General features: G+C 44.6%; 1 protein-coding gene across 6 annotated transcripts in view; it reads left to right on the top strand.

Annotated features, from left to right (window-relative positions):
- Positions 1-23559, top strand: part of DGKH (diacylglycerol kinase eta) — a 642901-nt gene that overhangs the window by 114880 nt on the left and 504462 nt on the right. The gene's annotated exons all lie outside the window — the stretch shown is intronic.

The following is a 23559-nucleotide window of genomic DNA, read 5'->3' as shown; positions in this document are numbered from 1 at the left end:
AATCTGGTGGACAAATGGGATCCGGTCTGAAGATCGACAGTATCTAGGTCGACCACTATAGGTCGACAGTCACTAGGCCGACATGGATGGAAGGTCGACAGGGTTTCTAGGTCGACATGTGCTAGGTCGACAGGTCTAAAGGTCGACATGAGTTTCACATTTCTCTGACGTCCTAGTGGATGCTGGGACTCCGTCAGGACCATGGGGAATAGCGGCTCCGCAGGAGACAGGGCACAAAATTTAAAAGTTTGACCACTAGGTGGTGTGTACTGGCTCCTCCCCCTATGACCCTCCTCCAAGCCTCAGTTAGGTTTTTGTGCCCGTCCGAGCAGGGTGCAATCTAGGTGGCTCTCCTAAAGAGCTGCTTAGAAAAAGTTTGTTAGGTTTTTTATTTTCAGTGAGTCCTGCTGGCAACAGGCTCACTGCAACGAGGGACTTAGGGGAGAAGAAGTGAACTCACCTGCGTGCAGGATGGATTTGCTTCTTAGGCTACTGGACACTAGCTCCAGAGGGACGATCACAGGTACAGCCTGGATGGGTCACCGGAGCCGCGCCGCCGACCCCCTTGCAGATGCCGAATAGAGAAGAGGTCCAGAAACCGGCGGCAGAAGACGTCTCAGTCTTCATGAGGTAGCGCACAGCACTGCAGCTGTGCGCCATTGCTCTCCGCACACTTCACACCAGCGGTCACTGAGGGTGCAGGGCGCTGGGGGGGGCGCCCTGGGCAGCAATGTAATATACCTATTCTGGCTAAAATATATCACATATAGCCCCTGGGGCTATATGGATGTATTTAACCCCTGCCAGGTTCCAAAAAAACCGGGAGAAGAAGCCCGCCGAAAAGGGGGCGGGGCCTATTCTCCTCAGCACACAGCGCCATTTTCCTGCCCAGCTCCGCTGCGAGGAAGGCTCCCAGGACTCTCCCCTGCACTGCACTACAGAAACAGGGTAAAAACAGAGAGGGGGGGCACTTATTGGCGATATTTATAATATTTGAGCTGCTATAAAGGGAACACACTTATTAAGGTTGTCCCTATATATATTTATAGCGCTTGGGTGTGTGCTGGCAAACTCTCCCTCTGTCTCCCCAAAGGGCTAGTGGGGTCCTGTCTTCTATCAGAGCATTCCCTGTGTGTCTGCTGTGTGTCGGTACGTGTGTGTCGACATGTATGAGGACGATGTTGGCGTGGAGGCGGAGCAATTGCCTGTAATGGTGATGTCACCCCCTAGGGAGTCGACACCAGAATGGATGGCTTTGTTTATGGAATTACGGGATAGTGTCAGCACACTACAAAAGTCGGTTGACGACATGAGACAGCCGGCAAACCAGTTAGTACCTGTCTAGGCGTCTCAAACACCGTCAGGGGCTGTAAAACGCCCTTTACCTCAGTCGGTCGACACAGACCCAGACACTGACACTGAATCCAGTGTCGACGGTGAAGAAACAAACGTATTTTCCAGTAGGGCCACACGTTATATGATCACGGCAATGAAGGAGGCTTTGCATATCTCTGATACTGCAAGTACCACAAAAAGGGGTATTATGTGGGGTGTGAAAAAACTACCGATAGTTTTTCCTGAATCAGAGGAACTGAATGAAGTGTGTGATGAAGCGTGGGTTACCCCAGATAGAAAACTGCTAATTTCAAAGAAGTTATTGGCATTATACCCTTTCCCACCAGAGGTTAGGGCGCGCTGGGAAACACCTCCTAGGGTGGATAAGGCGCTCACACGCTTATCAAAGCAAGTGGCGTTACCGTCTCCTGATATGGCCGCCCTCAAGGATCCAGCTGATAGGAGGCTGGAGAATACATTAAAAAGTATATACACACATACGGGTGTTGTACTGAGACCAGCAATCGCCTCAGCCTGGATGTGCAGTGCTGGCGTGGCTTGGTCGGAGTCACTGTCTGAAAATATTGATACCCTGGATAGGGACAGTATTTTACTGACTATAGAGCAGTTAAAGGATGCATTTCTTTATATGCGAGATGCACAGAGAGATATTTGCACTCTGGCATCAAGAGTAAGTGCGATGTCCATATCTGCCAGAAGAAGTTTATGGACGCGCCAGTGGTCAGGTGATGCGGATTCCAAACGACATATGGAAGTATTGCCGTATAAGGGGGAGGAATTACCGTATATACTCGAGTATAAGTCGACCCGAATATAAGCCGAGGCACCTAATTCTACCACAAAAACCTGGGAAAACTTATTGACTCGAGTATAAGCCTAGGGTGGGAAATGCAGCTCTAGCCGTACACAGCCCTCAGTGCCAGATATGCCCTCATAGTGCCAGATATGCCCCCACAGTGCTGCCAGTTATGCCCCCACAGTGCTGCCAGATATGCCCCCACAGTGCTGCCAGATATGCCCCCACAGTGCTGCCAGTTATGCCCCCACAGTGCTGCCAGATATGCCCCCACAGTGCTGCCAGATATGCCCCCACAGTGCTGCCAGATATGCCCCCACAGTGCTGCCAGATATGCCCCCACAGTGCTGCCAGATATGCCCCCACAGTGCTGCCAGATATGCCCCCACAGTGCTGCCAGATATGCCCCCACAGTGCTGCCAGATATGCCCCCACAGTGCTGCCAGATATGCCCCCACAGTGCTGCCAGATATGCCCCCACAGTGCTGCCAGATATGCCCCCACAGTGCTGCCAGTTATGCCCCCACAGTGCTGCCAGATATGCCCCCACAGTGCTGCCAGATATGCCCCCACAGTGCTGCCAGTTATGCCCCCACAGTGCTGCCAGATATGCCCCCACAGTGCTGCCAGATATGCCCCCACAGTGCTGCCAGATACGTTCCCTCCCCAAGTGCCAGGTATGCCCCACAGTGCTGTTACTTACCCCTCCGTCGATCCCGCGCTGTCTTCTGGAGGGACACGAAGCACACAGCGTGCGCGGCTCTCCTGTGTCCCTCCTGCATCTTCGGCGGCCGCGGCGGGTCTATTATAGGAAGTGCCGGTTCGTGATCAGAGGTCACGAACGGGTATTTCCTGTAATAGAACCGCCGCTGCTGCCGCCGGAGATGCAGGAGGGACACAGGAGCGCCGCGCGCTGTGCGCTCCATGTCCCTCCTTCACACTGCTCTGCCTCTGCCTGCACTGACTCGAGTATAAGCCGAGGTGGCTTTTTCAGCACAAAAAAAAGTGCTGAAAAAGTCGGCTTATACTCGAGTATATACGGTATTTGGGGTCGGTCTATCGGATCTGGTGGCCACGGCAACGGCCGGAAAATCCACCTTTTTACCCCAGGTCACCTCCCAGCAGAAAAAGCCGCAGGCTTTTCAGCCGCAGTCCTTTCGTTCCTATAAGAACAAACGAGCAAAAGGACATTCCTATTTGCCCCGAGGCAAAGGAAAGGGTAAGAGACTGCAACAAGCAGCTCCTTCCCAGGAGCAGAAGCCCTCCCCGGCTTCTACAAAGGCGTCAGCATGACGCTGGGACCTTACAAGCAGACTCAGGGGCGGTGGGGGGTCGCCTCAAACATTTCAGCGCACAGTGGGCTCACTCGCAGGTGGACCCCTGGATCCTGCAGGTAGTATCTCAGGGTTACAGGTTGGAATTCGAGAAGTCCCCTCCTCGCCGTTTCCTAAAGTCTGCTTTGCCAACGTCTCCCTCCGACAGGGCGACGGTATTGGAGGCCATTCACAAGCTGTATTCTCAGCAGGTGATAGTCAAGGTACCCCTCCTACAACAGGGACAGGGGTATTACTCCACGCTATTTGTGGTACCGAAGCCGGACGGCTCGGTAAGACCGATTCTAAATCTAAAATCTCTGAACCTGTACATACAAAAATTCAAGTTCAAGATGGAGTCACTCAGAGCAGTGATAGCGAATCTGGAAGAAGGGGATTTTATGGTGTCCTTGGACATCAAGGATGCTTACCATCATGTTCCAATTTGTCTTTCACACCAAGGGTACCTCAGGTTCGTGGTCCAAAACTGTCATTATCAGTTTCAGACGCTGCCATTTGGATTGTCCACGGCACCCCGGGTCTTTACCAAGGTAATGGCCGAAATGATGATCCTTCTTCGAAGAGAAGGCGTCTTAATTATCCCTTACTTGGACGATCTCCTGATAAGGGCAAGATCCAGAGAACAGCTGGAGGTCGGAGTAGCACTAACCCAAGTAGTGCTCCAACAACACGGGTGGATTCTGAATTTTCCAAAATCCCAACTGATCCCGACGACATGTCTGTTGTTCCTAGGGATGATTCTGGACACTGTTCAGAAAAAGGTATTTCTTCCGGAGGAGAAAGCCAGGGAGTTATCCGATCTAGTCAGGAACCTCCTAAAACCAGGAAAAGTATCTGTGCATCAATGCACAAGAGTCCTGGGAAAAATGGTAGCTTCTTACGAAGCGATTCCATTCGGCAGATTCCATGCACGAACTTTTCAGTGGGATCTGCTGGACAAATGGTCCGGATCGCATCTGCAGATGCATCAGCGGATAAAATTGTCCACAAGGACAAGAGTGCCTCTGCTATGGTGGTTGCAGAGTGCTCATCTGTTAGAGGGCCGCAGATTCGGCATACAGAACTGGGTCCTAGTGACCACGGATGCCAGCCTGAGAGGCTGGGGAGCGGTCACACAGGGAAGAAACTTCCAGGGCGTGTGGTCAAGCCTGGAGACGTCTCTTCACATAAATATACTGGAGCTAAGAGCAATCTACAATGCTCTAAGCCTGGCAAAACCTCTGCTTCAGGGTCAGCCGGTGTTGATTCAGTCGGACAACATCACGGCAGTCGCCCACGTAAACAGACAGGGCGGCACAAGAAGCAGGAGGGCAATGGCAGAAGCTGCAAGGATTCTCCGCTGGGCAGAAAATCATGTGTTAGCACTGTCAGCTGTGTTCATCCCGGGAGTGGACAACTGGGAAGCAGACTTCCTCAGCAGACACGATCTGCACCCGGGAGAGTGGGGACTTCATCCAGAAGTCTTCCACATGATTGTGGTCCATTGGGAAAGACCAATGGTGGACATGATGGCGTCCCGCCTCAACAAAAAACTGGACAGGTATTGCGCCAGGTCAAGAGACCCTCAGGCAATAGCTGTAGACGCTCTGGTAACACCATGGGTGTACCAGTCAGTGTATGTGTTTCCTCCTCTGCCTCTCATACCAAAAGTACTGAGAATTATACGGCAAAGGGGAGTAAGAACGATACTCGTGGCTCCGGATTGGCCAAGAAGAACTTGGTACCCGGAACTTCAGGAGATGCTCACGGAAGATCCGTGGCCTCTACCTCTAAGACGGGACCTGCTTCAGCAGGGACCGTGTCTATTCCAAGACTTACCGCGGCTGCGTTTGACGGCATGGCGGTTGAACGCCGAATCCTAAGGGAAAAAGGCATTCCGGAAGAGGTCATCCCTACCCTGGTAAAAGCCAGGAAGGAGGTGACTGCACAACATTATCACCGCATTTGGAGAAAATATGTTGCGTGGTGTGAGGCCAGGAAGGCCCCGACGGAGGAATTTCAACTGGGTCGATTCCTACATTTCCTGCAAACAGGATTGTCTATGGGCCTCAAATTAGGGTCCATTAAGGTTCAAATTTCGGCCCTGTCGATTTTCTTCCAGAAAGAATTGGCTTCAGTTCCTGAAGTCCAGACTTTTGTAAAAGGAGTACTACATATACAGCCCCCGGTTGTGCCCCCAGTGGCACCGTGGGATCTTAATGTAGTTTTGGATTTTCTCAAATCCCATTGGTTTGAGCCACTCAAATCGGTGGATTTTAAATATCTTACATGGAAAGTAACCATGCTACTGGCCCTGGCTTCAGCCAGGAGAGTGTCCGAATTGGCGGCTTTATCGTATAAAAGCCCATATCTGATTTTCCATTCGGACAGGGCAGAACTGCGGACGCGTCCTCACTTTCTGCCTAAGGTGGTTTCAGCGTTTCACCTGAACCAGCTTATTGTGGTGCCTGCGGCTACTAGCGATTTGGAGGATTCCAAGTTGCTGGACGTTGTCAGAGCATTGAAAATATATATTTCAAGGACGGCTGGAGTCAGAAAATCTGACTCGCTGTTTATACTGTATGCACCCAACAAGCTGGGTGCTCCTGCTTCTAAGCAGACGATTGCTCGTTGGATTTGTAGCACAATTCAACTTGCACATTCTGTGGCAGGCCTGCCACAGCCTAAATCTGTCAAGGCCCATTCCACAAGGAAGGTAGGCTCATCTTGGGCGGCTGCCCGAGGGGTCTCGGCATTACAACTCTGCCGAGCAGCTACGTGGTCAGGGGAGAACACGTTTGTAAAATTCTACAAATTTGATACCCTGGCTAAGGAGGACCTGGAGTTCTCTCATTCGGTGCTGCAGAGTCATCCGCACTCTCCCGCCCGTTTGGGAGCTTTGGTATAATCCCCATGGTCCTGACTGAGTCCCAGCATCCACTAGGACGTCGGAGAAAATAAGATTTTACTTACCGATAAATCTATTTCTCGTAGTCCGTAGTGGATGCTGGGCGCCCATCCCAAGTGCGGATTGTCTGCAATACTTGTACATAGTTATTGTTACAAAAAAATCGGGTTGTTATTGTTGTGAGCCGTCTGTTCAGAGGCTCCTACGTTTGTCATACTGTTAACTGGGTTCAGATCACAAGTTGTACGGTGTGATTGGTGTGGCTGGTATGAGTCTTACCCGGGATTCAAAATCCTTCCTTACTGTGTACGCTCGTCCGGGCACAGTATCCTAACTGAGGCTTGGAGGAGGGTCATAGGGGGAGGAGCCAGTACACACCACCTAGTGGTCAAACTTTTAAATTTTGTCCCCTGTCTCCTGCGGAGCCGCTATTCCCCATGGTCCTGACGGAGTCCCAGCATCCACTACGGACTACGAGAAATAGATTTATCGGTAAGTAAAATCTTATTTTTTTTCCTTTTTTTGAATTTTTTCATACTTAACGATCCACGTGGACTACGATTGGAACGGTAATCTGTGCCGAGCGAAGCGGTAGCGGAGCGAAGGCACCATGCCCGAAGCATGGCGAGCGAAGCGGTGCACTAATTTGGGATCCCGGTCACACTACGAAGAAAACGACACCAAAAAAAAAAAAAATCCTCATGTCGACCTTTAGACCTGTCGACCTAGCACACATCGACCTAGCACATGTCGACCTTCCATCCATGTCGACCTAGTGACTGTCGACCTATAGTGGTCGACCTAAACATTGTCGATTTGATGAACCACACCCGGACAAATATGCAATAGATAGTGCCTTTCCTTGTGTATCAGTGCCTAATTCCCTATAGATTGTAAGCTTGCGAGCAGGGCCTACCTACCTCTATGACTGTTTATTACCCAGTTTTGTTTTATCATTGTGTCCAATTGTAAATCGCAACGGAATTTGCTGCGCTATACAAGAAGCTGTTAATAAATAAATAAATACATTTACATTTAGGGACAGATTTATTAAAGTACGATTTTCACAAACTGCAGGTTTTCATGCACTTTGATGGGCGTTTTGTAAAAGCCATGTGCAATGAATCAAGGTTGCTGGAACTTTTCAGTTTACAAAATGATTTCCATGGGAAAGCATGAATCCTGTCTTCAGCAATACAATATTCCAAACTTCACTAAGGTTCAAGTAGTTATTAACAATGTGTTTACAAGTGCTAAAACTGTTGCTAATTTATTTATTATTTTTCATAAATAGGAAGCGTACTGATTAGGCACTATATTAAGTGGTTGTTAAAAAAAAAAAATCTGTCTTCCTTCCTCCTTTGTATAAAAGGTGAGGCCATTATTCAGTGAGCCTCATCCTTTACAGTGGGCCTGAAAACATTCTCAGGGCATCTCACCACTAGAACCTCTCTGGCTACCCCTGGCCATTGGCTATCAGGGTAACACTGAAAAATCTAATGAAACCTTGTATGGCATTACTAAGTTCCAGTATGCATGGACAGCCCATGTGTGTTCTTGTATGCTGCTGCTTGAAGAAAATCACTTCATCTCCTGTCATAATCTTTTTTTTTTTTTTTTTTCCTATCAATAAATTCTATGTTCTTTTTAATTTTGCAGGTGTTTATACAGAGCTTAAAGGCTAACTATACAGTGGTGAAGGGGAGGGGGTGGTTGTGTTAAAAAAATAAAATAATTATATCTTGAATATATTGTTGGATAGATGGAACCTTTTTTTTTCTCCATTTTTAACAAATATTTTGGTAGAAATATATATGTAATTTGTGGAGATACGACTATAGGATGTACATGTGTGTTTCTTTTTTTAATTATTTGCTGTTTGATCGCTTTACAACATTCAGAATTAAAATATTTTGTATTACCCTTCACAACACATTACTACTAAAGGCGTGCTTATACACTGCTCAAAAAAATAAGGGGAACACTAGAATAACACATCCTAGATCTGAATGAATGAAATATTCTTATTAAATACTTTGTTCTTTACATAGTTGAATGTGCTGACAACAAAATCACACAAAAATTATCAATGGAAATCAAATTTATTAACCCATGGAGGTCTGGATTTGGAGTCACACTCAAAATTAAAGTGGAAAAACATACTACAGGCTGATCCAACTTTAATGTATTGTCCTTAAAACAAGTCAAAATGAGGCTCAGTAGTGTGTGTGGCCTCCACGTGCCTGTATGACCTCCCTACAATGCCTGGGCATGCTCCTGATGAGGTGGCAGATGGTCTCCTGAGGGATCTCCTCCCAGACCTGGACTAAAGCATCCGCCAACTCCTGGACAGTCTGTGGATGGAGCGAGACATGATGTCCCAGATGTGCTCAATTGGATTCAGGTCTGGGAAACGGGTGGGCCAGTCCATAGCATCAATGCCTTCGTTTTACAGGAACTGCTGACACACTCCAGCCATATAAGGGCTAGCATTGTCTTGCATTAGGAGGAACCCAGGGCCAACCGCACCAGCATATGGTCTCACAAGGAGTCTGAGGATCTCATCTCGATACCTAATGACAGTCAGGCTACCTCTGGCGAGCACATGGAGGGCTGTGCGGCCCCCCAAAGAAATGCCACCCCACACCATGACTGACCCACTGCCAAACCGGTCATGCTGGAGGATGTTGCAGGCAGCAGAACGTTCTCCTTGGCATCTCCAGACTCTGTTACGTCTGTCACATGTGCTCAGTGAGAACCAGCTTTCATCTGTGAAGAGCACAGGGCGCCAGTGACGAATTTGCCATCTTGGTGTTCTCTGGCAAATGCCAAACGTCCTGCACGGTGTTGGGCTGTAAGCACAACCCCCACTTGTGGACGTCGGGCCCTCATACCACCCTCATGGAGTCTGTTTCTGATCGTTTGAGTAGACACATGCACATTTGTGGCTTGCTGGAGGTCATTTTGCAGGGCTCTGGCAGTGTTCCTCCTTGCACAAAGGTGGAGGTAGCGGTCCTGCTGCTGGGTTGTTGCCCTCCTCCACGTCTCCTGATGTACTGGCCTGTCTCCTGGTAGCGCCTCCATGCTCTGGACACTACACTGACAGACACAGCAAACCTTCTTGCCACAGCTCGCATTGATGTGCCATCCTGGATGAGCTGCACTACCTAAGCCACTTGTGTGGGTTGTAGACTCCGTCTCATGCTACCACTAGAGTGAAAGCACTGCCAGCTTTCAAAAGTGACCAAAACATCAGCCAGAAAGCATAGGAGCTGAGAAGTGGTCTGTGGTCACCACCTGCAGAACAACTCCTTTATTGGGGGTGTCTTGCTAATTGCCTATAATTTCCACCTGTTGTCTATTCCATTTGCACAACAGCATGTGAAATTGATTGTCAGTCAGTGTTGCTTCCTAAGTGGACAGTTTGATTTCACAGAAGTGTGATTGACTTGGAGTTACATTGTGTTGTTTAAGTGTTCCTTTTATTTTTTTTGAGCAGTGTATTTATGTGCCTGGTTTGTGTGATTCTAACACATTTCTTAAAAGAAAATTTCCAATAGTCATCATTTTAAAAATGTTCAACCCCTGCTTTTTATAGCTGTCATCTTTCTGTTATTTTATTTATAAATGTTATGTCATGGTCACACCACAGGCTGTCAGTGTTACAGTTGTCACCACTCCCTCATTTGTTATGTGATCGGTAAAATGTGGTCCTGCTTGTAATGAGGAATTTGTTTCCTTTTCTAAAGGGGGTGTACGCTCACGTGTTCTCAGGCAGTTGGAGAACACCCATTATACTGTTATTGGACCACAGTATAGTGACCAAAGGATCAATGAGGACCACTTGGTCAGTACTCGCCAAGTAGACTTAGGGCCTAATTCAGCATGGATCGTAGATGTGCGGAAAAAAATTACATTTACAATCCATTACTCTGGGCCGCGAGGGGACGCCCAGCACATGGGAAGTCCGCCCCGCATGCCGGATCCAGTCCCCCAGCAAACATGCGAAAGCATCGCCGCCGTGCCATTTACTGTGGCCCTACCTGTTTCCCGCCATGTTTTGGGTCGCAGCGGCTGTGTGTGATGTCATGTAGCAGCTGCAGACAGCCCTGCAAACGGTCCGGACACGCCTGCGTTGTCCGTACTGCGCCCCCAACACCAATTCGTCAACCCTCTCCCGTCCCAAGAACACATCTGCCTGTAAATCAGGTGGAGGTGTTCGCACAAGTGAGATTCTCTCGCATCTTACTGTGTGCGAAGTGCGGCTGCTGCGCGTGCACACACTTAACAGGGCTTCAGCATGTGAGCAGCGTTCCATGCTGGATTAAGCCCTTAGATTCTTCTTGCTGAATTACAAGTCTGTAGTAGTACGTCTGGGTTTACTATACCCTTATTTTTTTCCTCACTGTAACTAACTTAAGGACCTTTTGTTAATAATCGGCAAAAGCATTGGAAGTGCTGCTGTTTTCATTGTGTGTGTGTGTGTGTGCGCGCTTGTAAAGAAGGACCATAACATGTATTCTATTTATTTTTTATTTTATTGCCTTTATATAATCTGGAAAGACTGCCTGTCTGGGTAATCTTAAATACTGCATGTGTACCTTCATTTTAGGAAAATAGTATGTCTGCATACAGTCGGAGCAACACAGAGGTGGTTCCCCTCTCCCTTGCCCACTCCTGAATTCACCCGCCTATTTTTGTCCCTTCATCTGTGCCTACCTGTGCTTTCCGTGAAAAAGCAATGAAACTAAATACAAAGGCGCTAAATTTGAACCATATATAAGGAAATAAATAATCACCCTTTCAAGTTTGTCCTCAATGTTAGTCTGCTCTCATCTGGGAATAATAATTCTTGAAATAAAGAGCTTTAGATTCTTCTTTCACCTCTATTCAGAAGTGGAATCTGATAAAACAAGAAGAACTGTGCCCACTTTGCATCAAAACTTAGTTTGAGGCAAGATGTGGTGGATACACAGAAGGCAAATAATAGTGTAATACTGTAATGTACTTAAAATCGTTTTTACTGCTAGATTATTGCACTCACAATTAATCAGTATATATAAGCATATCGCCATTCCATCAGCAGGCAATTTTCAGGATCCAAATGACCAATTTGAGAATGTTTTTCTTGGTTTTCACACAGACCTAATGAAAATAAAAACCTGTGCTCCACTGTACTTCTAGCACTCACATAGAGTCATGAATAGTGGATGCACAGAGAGAAAATAATAGTGCAATACCTTTTAAATAAAAAAGGATTTTTAATACAGCACTGCACTCAAAATGTAAAAATTGAAAAGAAGCATATAATACATCACTCCACACTGAGTCCTCTGTGGTCTAAAAGGGAGCATTTCCAGGGTTCCCACGATGAAAAGAAGGGAAATGACACAACCCGGGTAAAAGTGTCAGCCACCGGAGATCTCCGCAGAAAGACCGTCCTGGACTCCAAACCACACGGTGATTAACGCGTTTCGGATCCTCCTTGATCCTTCGTCAGAAGCATGTGTGGTCATCTCTAATTTGTCCCTTTTTATACCCCGAATTCAATCACAAATGGTTACAATCTGTAATCAAATCTCGCGCCACTGGAACCGGAAGTTCTTGTGTTCTGGTGTGCGTTCCACAGTCCTTATTTACGTTAAGATATCTTAACATTGCCGGAACCGGAAGTCCTTGCGTTCTGGTATGCGTTCCACAGTCTTCGCGCATATCTGGAAATGTCTCGATGGGGAAATAGTTCAAGCTGCGTTCCATATCCATTTTTCAAAACCAAAGGAATAATTAAAATTGCGTTCCTCCTCATATTTATGGATCGTAAGCTTTCTTCATAGGGGGTGATAAAATCCATATTTTACAGCATATCAAAAGGGGCCTCTGATTAATATCCAGATTTGTAGAAGTCCCAATTATTCATAAAATCCCCTCAAAAAAGAAAAAAGCAGCATCAATATTCTAAATAAATAGCATATGTCATTTCCAGTATATATAACATTTCCGGTAAAAAACAAAATCAATATTCAAAGTCAATAATACCAGTCATTTCAAATATATAAACAAAAATTCGGGTATATAAGAGACACTAAAATACCTTAAATATCTGATAAAATAAACCTAAAATAATTCACAAAAAACCTTTACTATAAAAAACAAGACAATTCAAAGTCAGTATTAAGACCATTTGGAATAAGGGTTTTAAGAGCATGGATCCACCGCATTTAAGCTTTTGAAAGGCGGGAATCCATATCTCTCGTCCTCCATTTCGGTAATATTTGTTGTTTTCCACAAAATCTTTTAATGTGACATTCTTTTGACTCATGTATATTTTTAAAATGTGCAGGTACCGAATGTGTTAGCAATCCCTTGCGTATATTGTAAACATGTTCAGCTAAACGTACTTTCAATCTCCTTGTGGTCTTACCTATATAGTGTAGACCACAGGTACACTCTAATAAATAAATGATGTTCTTTGAGTGACATGTAATAAATTCCCGTATAGGATATACAACATCATTAACAATAAAACTTTTTAAAACTCTATCTTTTGACGGTACGGTCTTGCACATAAGACAAGTACCGCACCTATGAAAACCCTTGGTACGGACACTTTGTCTCGTATAATTTTCTATTGAACTTAAAACTAAGTGTGACTTAATCGATGGTGCTTTTCTGTATATAAAAAAACGTTTTTTTCTGGTAGCTCCCTACCGATTACCGGATCCTGTTTTAATATTTTCCAATTATTTGAAAAAATCTTTTCTATTACCTTTATGGTCAGAACTATACTGACTAATAAAAGCCCATTCGTAATTAGCAGATTCCTTCTTTTTTACTTTCCCTTTCTCTCTTAATAGGTCACTTCTATCCATTTGAATTACTATCGCTTCTGTTTTTGCTAAAGCCTCTTTAGTATAACCTTTACATTCAAATCTTTCTGTAATAATTGCCATTTGTTCTTTACATATATTTTCATCCGAACAATTTTTTTTTATACGGACATATTGGCTGAATGGAATACCATCCAGCTAACTTGTGATGTTGGCTTGACCTTTCTATATAGCCATTCACATCAGTTTCTTTCCTGTGTGTTTTTGTTTTTATTTGTCCTTCCTCAATATAGATGTTCAAATCTAAAAAGATGATTTGTTCTTTACTTTTATTAAACATTAATTTTATATTATATGGATTATTATTTAATGAATTACAAGAAGAATCCACATCCTCCGTATTTCCTGCCTTTATAAATATAATATCAACTGTACAGTTGATCGGTACTGCCATGGGGACCAGGTTTGCCCCCAATTATGCAAATTTATTCATGTCCTTCTGGGAAGAAATGAATGTCTATACACCGGGGGGACAACTGGGGGCGGACCTGGCCCTATGGCAGAGAGTTATCGATGATATTATATTTATAAAGGCAGGAAATACGGAGGATGCGGATTCTTTTTGTAATTCATTAAATAATAATCCATATAATATAAAATTAACGTTTAATAAAAGTAAAGAACAAATCATCTTTTTAGATTTGAACATCTATATTGAGGAAAGACAAATAAAAACAAAAACACACAGGAAAGAAACTGATGTGAATGGTTATATAGAAAGGTCAAGCCAACATCACTCAAGTTGGCTGGATGGTATTCCATTCAGCCAATATGTCCGTATAAAAAGAAATTGTTCGGATGAAAATATATGTAAAGAACAAATGGCAATTATTACAGAAAGATTTGAATGTAAAGGTTATACTAAAGAGGCTTTAGCAAAAACAGAAGCGAAAGTAATTCAAATGGATAGAAGTGACATATTAAGAGAGAAAGGGAAAGTAAAAAAGAAGGAATCTGCTAATTACGAATGGGCTTTGATTAGTCAGTATAGTTCTGACCATAAGGTAATAGAAAATATTTTTTCTAATAATTGGAAAATATTAAAACAGGATCCGGTAATCGGTAGGGAGCTACCAGAAAAAACGGTTTTTATATACAGAAAAGCACCATCGATTAAGTCACACTTAGTTAGAAGTTCAATAGAAAATGATACGAGACAAAGTGTCCGTACCAAGGGTTTTCATAGGTGCGGTACTTGTCTTATGTGCAAGACCGTACCGTCAAAAGATAGAGTTTTAAAAAGTTTTATTGTTAATGATGTTGTATATCCTATACGGGAATTTATTACATGTCACTCAAAGAACATCATTTATTTATTAGAGTGTACCTGTGGTCTACACTATATAGGTAAGACCACAAGGAGTTTGAAAGTACGTTTTGCTGAACAGGTTTACAATATATACGCAAGGGATTGCTAACACATTCGGTACCTGCACATTTTAAAAATATACATGAGTCAAAAGAATGTCACATTAAAAGATTTTGTGGAATACAACAAATATTACCGAAATGGAGGACGAGAGATATGGATTCCCGCCTTTCAAAAGCTGAAATGCGGTGGATCCATGCTCTTAAAACCCTTATTCCAAATGGTCTTAATACTGACTTTGAATTGTCTTGTTTTTTATAGTAAAGGTTTTTTGTGAATTATTTTAGGTTTATTTTATCAGATATTTAAGGTATTTTAGTGTCTCTTATATACCCAATTTTTTTTTTAGATATTTGAAATGACTGGTATTATTGACTTTGAATATTGATTTTGTTTTTTACCGGAAATGTTATATATACTGGAAATGACAGATGCTATTTATTTAGAATATTGATGCTGCTTTTTTCTTTCTTTTTTATTTTTTGAGGGGATTTTATGAATAATTGGGACTTCTACAAATCTGGATATTAATCAGAGGCCCCTTTTTGATATGCTGTAAAATATGGATTTTATCACCCCCTATGAAGAAAGCTTACGATCCATAAATATGAGGAGGAACGCAATTTTAATTATTCCTTTGGTTTTGAAAAATGGATATGGAACGCAGCTTGAACTATTTCCGCATCGAGACATTTCCGGATATGCGCGAAGACTGTGGAACGCATACCGGAACGCAAAGACTTCCGGTTCCGGGTATGTTAAGATATCTTAGCGTAAATAAGGACTGTGGAACGCATACCGGAACGCAAGAACTTCCGGTTCCGGTGGCGCGAGATTTGATTACAGATTGTAACCATTTGTGATTGAATTCGGGGTATAAAAAGGGACAAATTAGAGATGACCACACATGCTTCTGACGAAGGATCAAGGAGGATCCGAAACGCGTTAAGCACCGTGTGGTTTGGAGTCCAGGACGGTCTTTCTGCGGAGATCTCCGGTGGCTGACACTTTTACCCGGGTTGTGTCATTTCCCTTCTTTTCATCGTGGGAATCCTGGAAATGCTCCCTTTAGACCAGAGAGGACTCAGTGTGGAGTGATGTATTATATGCTTCTTTTCAATTTTTACATTGTGAGTGCAGTGCTGTATTAAAAATCCTTTTTTATTTAAAAGGTATTGCACTATTATTTTCTCTCTGTGCATCCACTATTCATGACTCTATGTGAGTGCTAGAAGTACAGTGGAGCACATGTTTTTATTTTCATTAGGTCTGTGTGAAAACCAAGAAAAACATTCTCAAATTGGTCATTTGGATCCTGAAAATTGCCTGCTGATGGAATGGTGATATGCTTATATATACTCATTAATTGTGAGTGCAATAATCAAGCAGTAAAAACGATTTTAAGTACATTCCAGTATTACACTATTATTTGCCTTCTGTGTATCCACCACATCTTGCCTCAAACTAAGTTTTGATGCAAAGTGGGCACAGTTCTTCTTGTTTTATCAGATTCCACTTCTGAATAGAGGTGAAAGAAGAATCTAAAGCTCTTTATTTCAAGAATTATTATTCCCAGATGAGAGCAGACTAACATTGAGGACAAACTTGAAAGGGTGATTATTTATTTCCTTATAAATGGTTCAAATTTAGCGCCTTTGTATTTAGTTTCATTGCTTTTTCACAGATTGTATTTTGGAGGTTAATGTTTGAGAGACCTCGGTAAACTATAATACGGGCAGCTTTATTTGTTGATTGCGCACTATTTATATGTCCATTCTGTGTTAAATACCTGTGCTTTCTGTCTATGTATCTATTGTGACCCCCTTTCGATTTTTCTCTTTGTCTCCAAGCTTACCATACCCCCCCCCCCCCCCCCCCTTGTATGTATGTATGTATGTATGTATGTATGTATGTATGTATGTATGTATGGTATGCCCCTCCTTTTTCACCCATCTGCTTCCACAACCCACTGTCCATTTGCACAACACCACCTCCCCCTTGACTTCCACTTCAAGTCTCTTCACGCATTTCATTCCTCTTCTGCTCAGCAGCAACTAGTGCTGCCGGATGCTGATTAGAAGAGACTTGGTCAAACAGAAGTGTAAACATGTCCAACAATATTTAACTGACCCTATGGATGGCAAATAAACAACATTTTCTATTTTAACCATTGCTGCGGAGTATCTGAATATGAAACTGTTGCCCTTAGTGTGCCATAAAAAAATAGCTGAGACGTTAAGGGGTAAATTTACCTTGCAGCTATTTCCAGAGCTGCCATGTGGATTTGGCTGCTGGATTTAAGGGGGCTGTTAAATAACAAACCAGATGTGTTTTGTATTTCATCCAACGCCTGGAACTGCCACAGACATGGTGAGTTTGTAAAACACTGCATTGTACCCCTAAGGATACGATGAACCTGGAAATTTGGGAACTACTGTACTACACTTTATGTGGATTCATTCAGTGAATTTATTCTTGAGGTTTTATTGAAAGTTAACCCCTCTGTTATCTCTATATTCTGAATATCAAGCTACAATCCTATTTAAATCATGCCAAGTACTTATAAAATATTTTGTGTATATGTGTATGCGTTAAACATACGTGGCGGGATGTAATGGAGTCGGAGATTGACGAAGGTGCGGGATGCAGACTGTTCTCGAACGTTTTTTTTCTTTAAAAGGTTAAACACTTACAAGGCTAAACCATGCTTTGTAATGATTGCCCCTTTAAAAAAGTCAGAGATCGGCCAGCATCCCGCACCTCCTGCGATATCGGACTCCATTACATTCCGCTGACTGTATCATATTAAACGCCTAATCATCCATAGTTGATGGCTGTTTAAAAGTATTGTTATACACATTGACAATATGTCTGTAATTCCTTCCGCCTGAGTTTAGCTAATCGCTGAACATCTACTAAGATGTAATTTGTCGTGACACTACAGCACTTAATTGTTGACATGAATATTTTAGTTTTCTGAAAAACATAGCTGTCACTAATCTCGATGACAGAATATCAGATTGCAGTTCAAGAGCATTCTATTTCCTTTAGGAGATTTTCTTCCAGATTCTTTGCTGCAATTGCCCGTTTATGTGATCTTAAAGTTGATTTCTCACTTTTTTTATTAGTGAATGTTTTCAGTGAAATATAAAGAAAAACTAGGGGCATATTGTCTTTCCCACCTGAGCCGTTGGCTTGCAGCTTTGAATTGACTTTATCAGAATGGAGTGTGATAGATAAATACTCCCTTTATACTTGTTTATTAGAATGCTACAAGGAATAATTGTACAATATATTTTCCCTTTGGACTTCTTTATTTGAAAAATGTAACATCTTTGGTTTTAATTGTGCTTTTAAAGTGTACCTGTCACCTACGCAGAACTACACATGAAACATTCCCCAGCAGACAGCACAATAGTATTAACCATGTGTTACAACTCATCCCACTATTTTTCCCCCCCCTCCCTATCCCCCCTACTGTACATACATAGCACTTGCTTTCTCTAGAGAACATCTGTCAGGATGAGAAGATAACTTCGGCTAAAGCATTACCACAATACAGACTTCTCTGTAGTGCCCATATGGTAGAAACCATACATAATATGTACATTGTAGGTTAGGCTTATGTAATATGTGGCTTTATTGTGGAACTACATGTCCCAGAACCTTGCACACAACTCGAGCTGCAGGAAAATGTGGCTCCATAACGCTGGATTACAGCAGCTTTCCTACATTTATTCTAGCTAATTTGATTTAATTTCAAACCACATAAGTGCATTACCGATACTCTCATTGATTTTTGATTTTTTTTTTTTTTTAGTTGTACGATATTTAATGAACTAACATTTGCTTGTTGCTTGCAGAAAGCTGATCATTTTGTAGATGTTTTGTATGTTTGGGCAATCATTCAGATACTATTTTCTTCATATTTTTTATAACCAGGATAGTTCTTAATTTTACATTTGATTACCGTATATACTTGAGTATAAGTCGACCCGAATATAAGCCGAGGCACCTAATTCTACCACAAAAACCTGGGAAAACTTATTGGCTCGAGTATAAGCCTAGGGTGGGAAATGCAGCTCTAGCCGTACACAGCCCACAGTGCCAGATATGCCCTCATACTGCCAGATATGCCCTCATGCTGCCAAATATGCCCCACAGTGCCAGATGTGCCAGATAAGCCCTCATGCTGCCAAATATGCCCCACAGTGCCAGATATGCCCTCATGCTGCCAAATATGCCCCACAGTGCCACATATGCCCCCTCATGCTGCCACATATGCCCCCTCATGCTGCCAGATATGCCCCCTCATGCTGCCAGATATGCCCCCTCATGCTGCCAGGTATGCCCCCTCATGCTGCCAGGTATGCCCCCTCCCCAAGTGCCAAATATGCTCCCCAAGTGCCTGTTACTTACCCCTCCGTCGATCCCGCACTGTCTTCTGAAGGAGGGACACGGAGCGCACAGCGCGCGCCTCTCCTGTGTCCCTCCTGCATCTCCGGCGGCCGCGGCGGGTCTATTAAAGGAAGTGCCGGTTCGTGATCAGAGGTCACGAACGGGTACTTCCTTTAATAGACCCGCCGCTGCCGCCGGAGATGCAGGAGGGACACAGGAGAGGCGCGCGCTGTGCGCTCCGTGTCCCTCCACACTGCTCTGCCTGTCACACTGACTGACTCGAGTATAAGCCGAGGTGGCTTTTTCAGCACAAAAAAAAGTGCTGAAAAAGTCTGCTTATACTCGAGTATATACGGTATATGTTTTACTCATGTTAAGCAAGAAATGTTACTACACAATAGAAGTTATGACCTGTGGCTTTTATACAGTGATCCCTGTACAACACAAGGCATCAAGCAAGCAATGCAAGGACGGACAGCTGATTCCTAGAGAGCGGCTGGAATTTGTGTAGCGGATCATTAATCATCTAACCAGGTTTTTTGATCACTAAGGGGGACATGTACTAAGCGGTGATAAAAGTGGAGAATTGGCCCATGGCAACCAATCAGCATTGACGTAACATTTATATTTTGCATACTATAAACATATATAGAGCAGCTGATTGGTTGCCATGGGCCACTTCTCCACTGGCTCACTTCTTCACTTTTATCACTGCTTAGTACATGTCTCCCTTAGGAACATGCTTGTGTGTATTGGCCAAATAGCCTGGCCCTTCTGTGACCCAAGGGCACAGAGGTTGGGAGTGTTTCCACTGTGATAGGGGTGTGCATGTCTAAAATTAAATATGTATATTACATTAATAGAATGTAAGTACCATTTATTGATTTCCCATTGAACGCAAACAGGAGAGCATATACTATTTATTCCTGTGTCATTTTGGTTGGTTTCATGCAGGACATTTCCTTGTAACATGAGTAGTGACTGTTGGTTGTGTAGATGTTTAAAGGTGTTGTATTAGAATTTTATTCCCACAAAAAAAAAACTTAGGCCAACTACAGATCTATTACAGTAAGTTACTACAGGTTGAGTATCCCATATCCAAAATGCTTGGGACCAGAAGTATTTTGGATATCAGATTTTCTCTGACGTCCTAGTGGATGCTGGGGACTCTGTCAGGACCATGGGGAATAGCGACTCCGCAGGAGACAGGGCACAAAAGTAAAAGCTTTAGGATCAGGTGGTGTGCACTGGCTCCTCCCCCTATGACCCTCCCCCAAGCCTCAGTTAGATTTTTGTGCCCGGCCGAGAAGGGTGCAATCTAGGTGGCTCTCCTAAAGAGCTGCTTAGAGTAAAAGTTTGTTAGGTTTTTTATTTTCAGTGAGTCCTGCTGGCAACAGGCTCACTGCATCGAGGGACTTAGGGGAGAGAAGTGAACTCACCTGCGTGCAGGATGGATTGGCTTCTTAGGCTACTGGACACCATTAGCTCCAGAGGGAGTCGGAACACAGGTCTCACCCTGGGGTTCGTCCCGGAGCCGCGCCGCCGACCCCCTTGCAGATGCCGAAAAGTGAAGAGGTCCAGAAACCGGCGGCAGAAGACTTTTCAGTCTTCATAAGGTAGCGCACAGCACTGCAGCTGTGCGCCATTGTTGTCAGCACACTTCATAGCAGCGGTCACTGAGGGTGCAGGGCGCTGGGGGGGGCGCCCTGGGCAGCAATGATAGTACCTTATTCTGGCTAAAAATACATCACATATAGCCCCTGGGGGCTATATGGATGTATTTAACCCCTGCCAGGTCTCAGAAAAACGGGAGAAGAAGCCCGCCGAAAAGGGGGCGGGGCCTATTCTCCCCAGCACACAGCGCCATTTTCCCTCACAGAAATGCTGGTGGGAAGGCTCCCAGGCTCTCCCCTGCACTGCACTACAGAAACAGGGTTAAAACAGAGAGGGGGGGAACTTATTTGGCGATATGACTATATATATTAAAATGCTATAAGGGAAAAACACTTATATAAAGGTTGTCCCTGTATAATTATAGCGTTTTTGGTGTGTGCTGGCAAACTCTCCCTCTGTCTCCCCAAAGGGCTAGTGGGGTCCTGTCCTCTATCAGAGCATTCCCTGTGTGTGTGCTGTGTGTCGGTACGTGTGTGTCGACATGTATGAGGACGATGTTGGTGAGGAGGCGGAGCAATTGCCTGTAATGGTGATGTCACTCTCTAGGGAGTCGACACCGGAATGGATGGCTTATTTAAGGAATTACGTGATAATGTCAACACGCTGCAAGGTCGGTTGACGACATGAGACGGCCGGCAAACCAATTAGTACCTGTCCAGGCGTCTCAAACACCGTCAGGGGCGTTAAAACGTCCTTTTACCTCAGTCGGTCGACACGGACACTGACTCCAGTGTCGACGGTGAAGAAACAAACGTATTTTACTTTAGGGCCACACGTTACTTGTTAAGGGCAATGAAGGAGGTGTTACATATTTCTGATACTACAAGTACCACAAAAAAGGGTATTATGTGGAGTGTGAAAAAACTACCTGTAGTTTTTCCTGAATCAGATAAATTAAATGAAGTGTGTGATGATGCGTGGGTTTCCCCCGATAGAAAATTATTGGCGGTATACCCTTTCCCGCCAGAAGTTAGGGCGCGTTGGGAAACACCCCTTAGGGTGGATAAGGCGCTCACACGCTTATCAAAACAAGTGGCGGTACCGTCTCCAGATAGGGCCGCCCTCAAGGAGCCAGCTGATAGGAGGCTGGAAAATATCCTAAAAAGTATCTACACACATACTGGTGTTATACTGCGACCAGCGATCGCCTCAGCCTGGATGTGCAGCGCTGGGGTGGCTTGGTCGGATTCCCTGACTGAAAATATTGATACCCTTGACAGGGACAGTATTTTATTGACTATAGAGCATTTAAAGGATGCATTTCTATATATGCGAGATGCACAGAGGGATATTTGCACTCTGGCATCAAGAGTAAGTGCGATGTCCATATCTGCCAGAAGTTGTTTATGGACACGACAGTGGTCAGGTGATGCAGATTCCAAACGGCACATGGAAGTATTGCCGTATAAAGGAGAAAAAGACAACGTCTTTTCAGCCTCAGTCCTTTCGTCCCCATAAGGGCAAGCGGGCAAAAGGCCAGTCATATCTGCCATGGGATAGAGGAAAGGGAAGAAGACTGCAGCAGGCAGCCCATTCCCAGAAACAGAAGCCCTCCACCGCTTCTGCCAAGTCCTCAGCATGACGCTGGGGCCGTACAAGCGGACTCAGGTGCGGTGGGGGGGGTCGTCTCAAGAGTTTCAGCACGCAGTGGGCTCACTCGCAAGTGGACCCCTGGATCCTACAAGTAGTATCCCAGGGGTACAGATTGGAAATTCGAGACGTCTCCCCCTCGCAGATTCCTGAAGTCTGCTTTACCAACGTCTCCCTCCGACAGGGAGGCAGTAGTGGAAACAATTCACAAGCTGTATTCCCAGCAGGTGATAATCAAAGTACCCCTCCTACAACAAGGAAAGGGGTATTATTCCACACTATATTGTGGTACTGAAGCCAGACGGCTCGGTGAGACCTATTCTAAATCTGAAATAGTTGAACACTTACATACAAAGGTTCAAATCAAGATGGAGTCACTCAGAGCAGTGATAGCGAACCAGGAAGAAGGGGACTATATGGTGTCCCGGGACATCAGGGATGCTTACCTCCATGTCCCAATTTGCCCTTCTCACCAAGGGTACCTCAGGTTCGTGGTACAGAACTGTCACTATCAGTTTCAGACGCTGCCGGTTGGATTGTCCACGGCACCCCGGGTCCTTACCAAGGTAATGGCCGAAATGATGATTCTTCTTCAAAGAAAATGGACGATCTCCTGATAGGGGCAAGGTCCAGAGAACAGTTGGAGGTCGGAGTAGCACTATCTCAAGTAGTTCTACGACAGCACGGGTGGATTCTAAATATTCCAAAACCGCAGCTGTTTCCGACGACACGTCTGCTGTTCCTAGGGATGATTCCGGACACAGTCCAGAAAAAGGTGTTTCTCCCGGAGAAGAAAGCCAGGGAGTTATCCGAGCTAGTCAGGAACCTCCTAAAACCAGGAAAAGTGTCAGTGCATCATTGCACAAGGGTCCTGGGAAAAATGGTGGCTTCTTACGAAGCGATTCCATTCGGTAGATTTCACGCAAGAACTTTTCAGTGGGATCTGCTGGAAAAATGGTCCGGATCGCATCTTCAGATGCATCAGCGGATAACCCTGTCTCCAAGGACAAGGGTGTTTCTTCTGCGGTGGCTGCAGAGTGCTCATCTACTAAAGGGCCGCAGATTCGGCATTCAGGACTGGGTCCTGGTGACCACGGATGCCAGCCTGAGAGGCTGGGGAGCAGTCACACAGGGAAAAAATTTCCAGGGAGTGTGATCAAGTCTGGAGACTTCTCTCCACATAAATATACTGGAGCTAAGGGCAATTTACAATGTTCTAAGCTTAGCAAGACCTCTGCTTCAAGGTCAGCCGGTATTGATCCAGTGGG

This window comes from Pseudophryne corroboree, chromosome 2, assembly GCF_028390025.1.
Source record: "Pseudophryne corroboree isolate aPseCor3 chromosome 2, aPseCor3.hap2, whole genome shotgun sequence".
NCBI classification, from domain to species: Eukaryota; Metazoa; Chordata; class Amphibia; order Anura; family Myobatrachidae; genus Pseudophryne; species Pseudophryne corroboree.
Note: the sequence above shows the minus strand (reverse complement) of the source record. Positions and strands in the feature narration are given on the sequence as shown.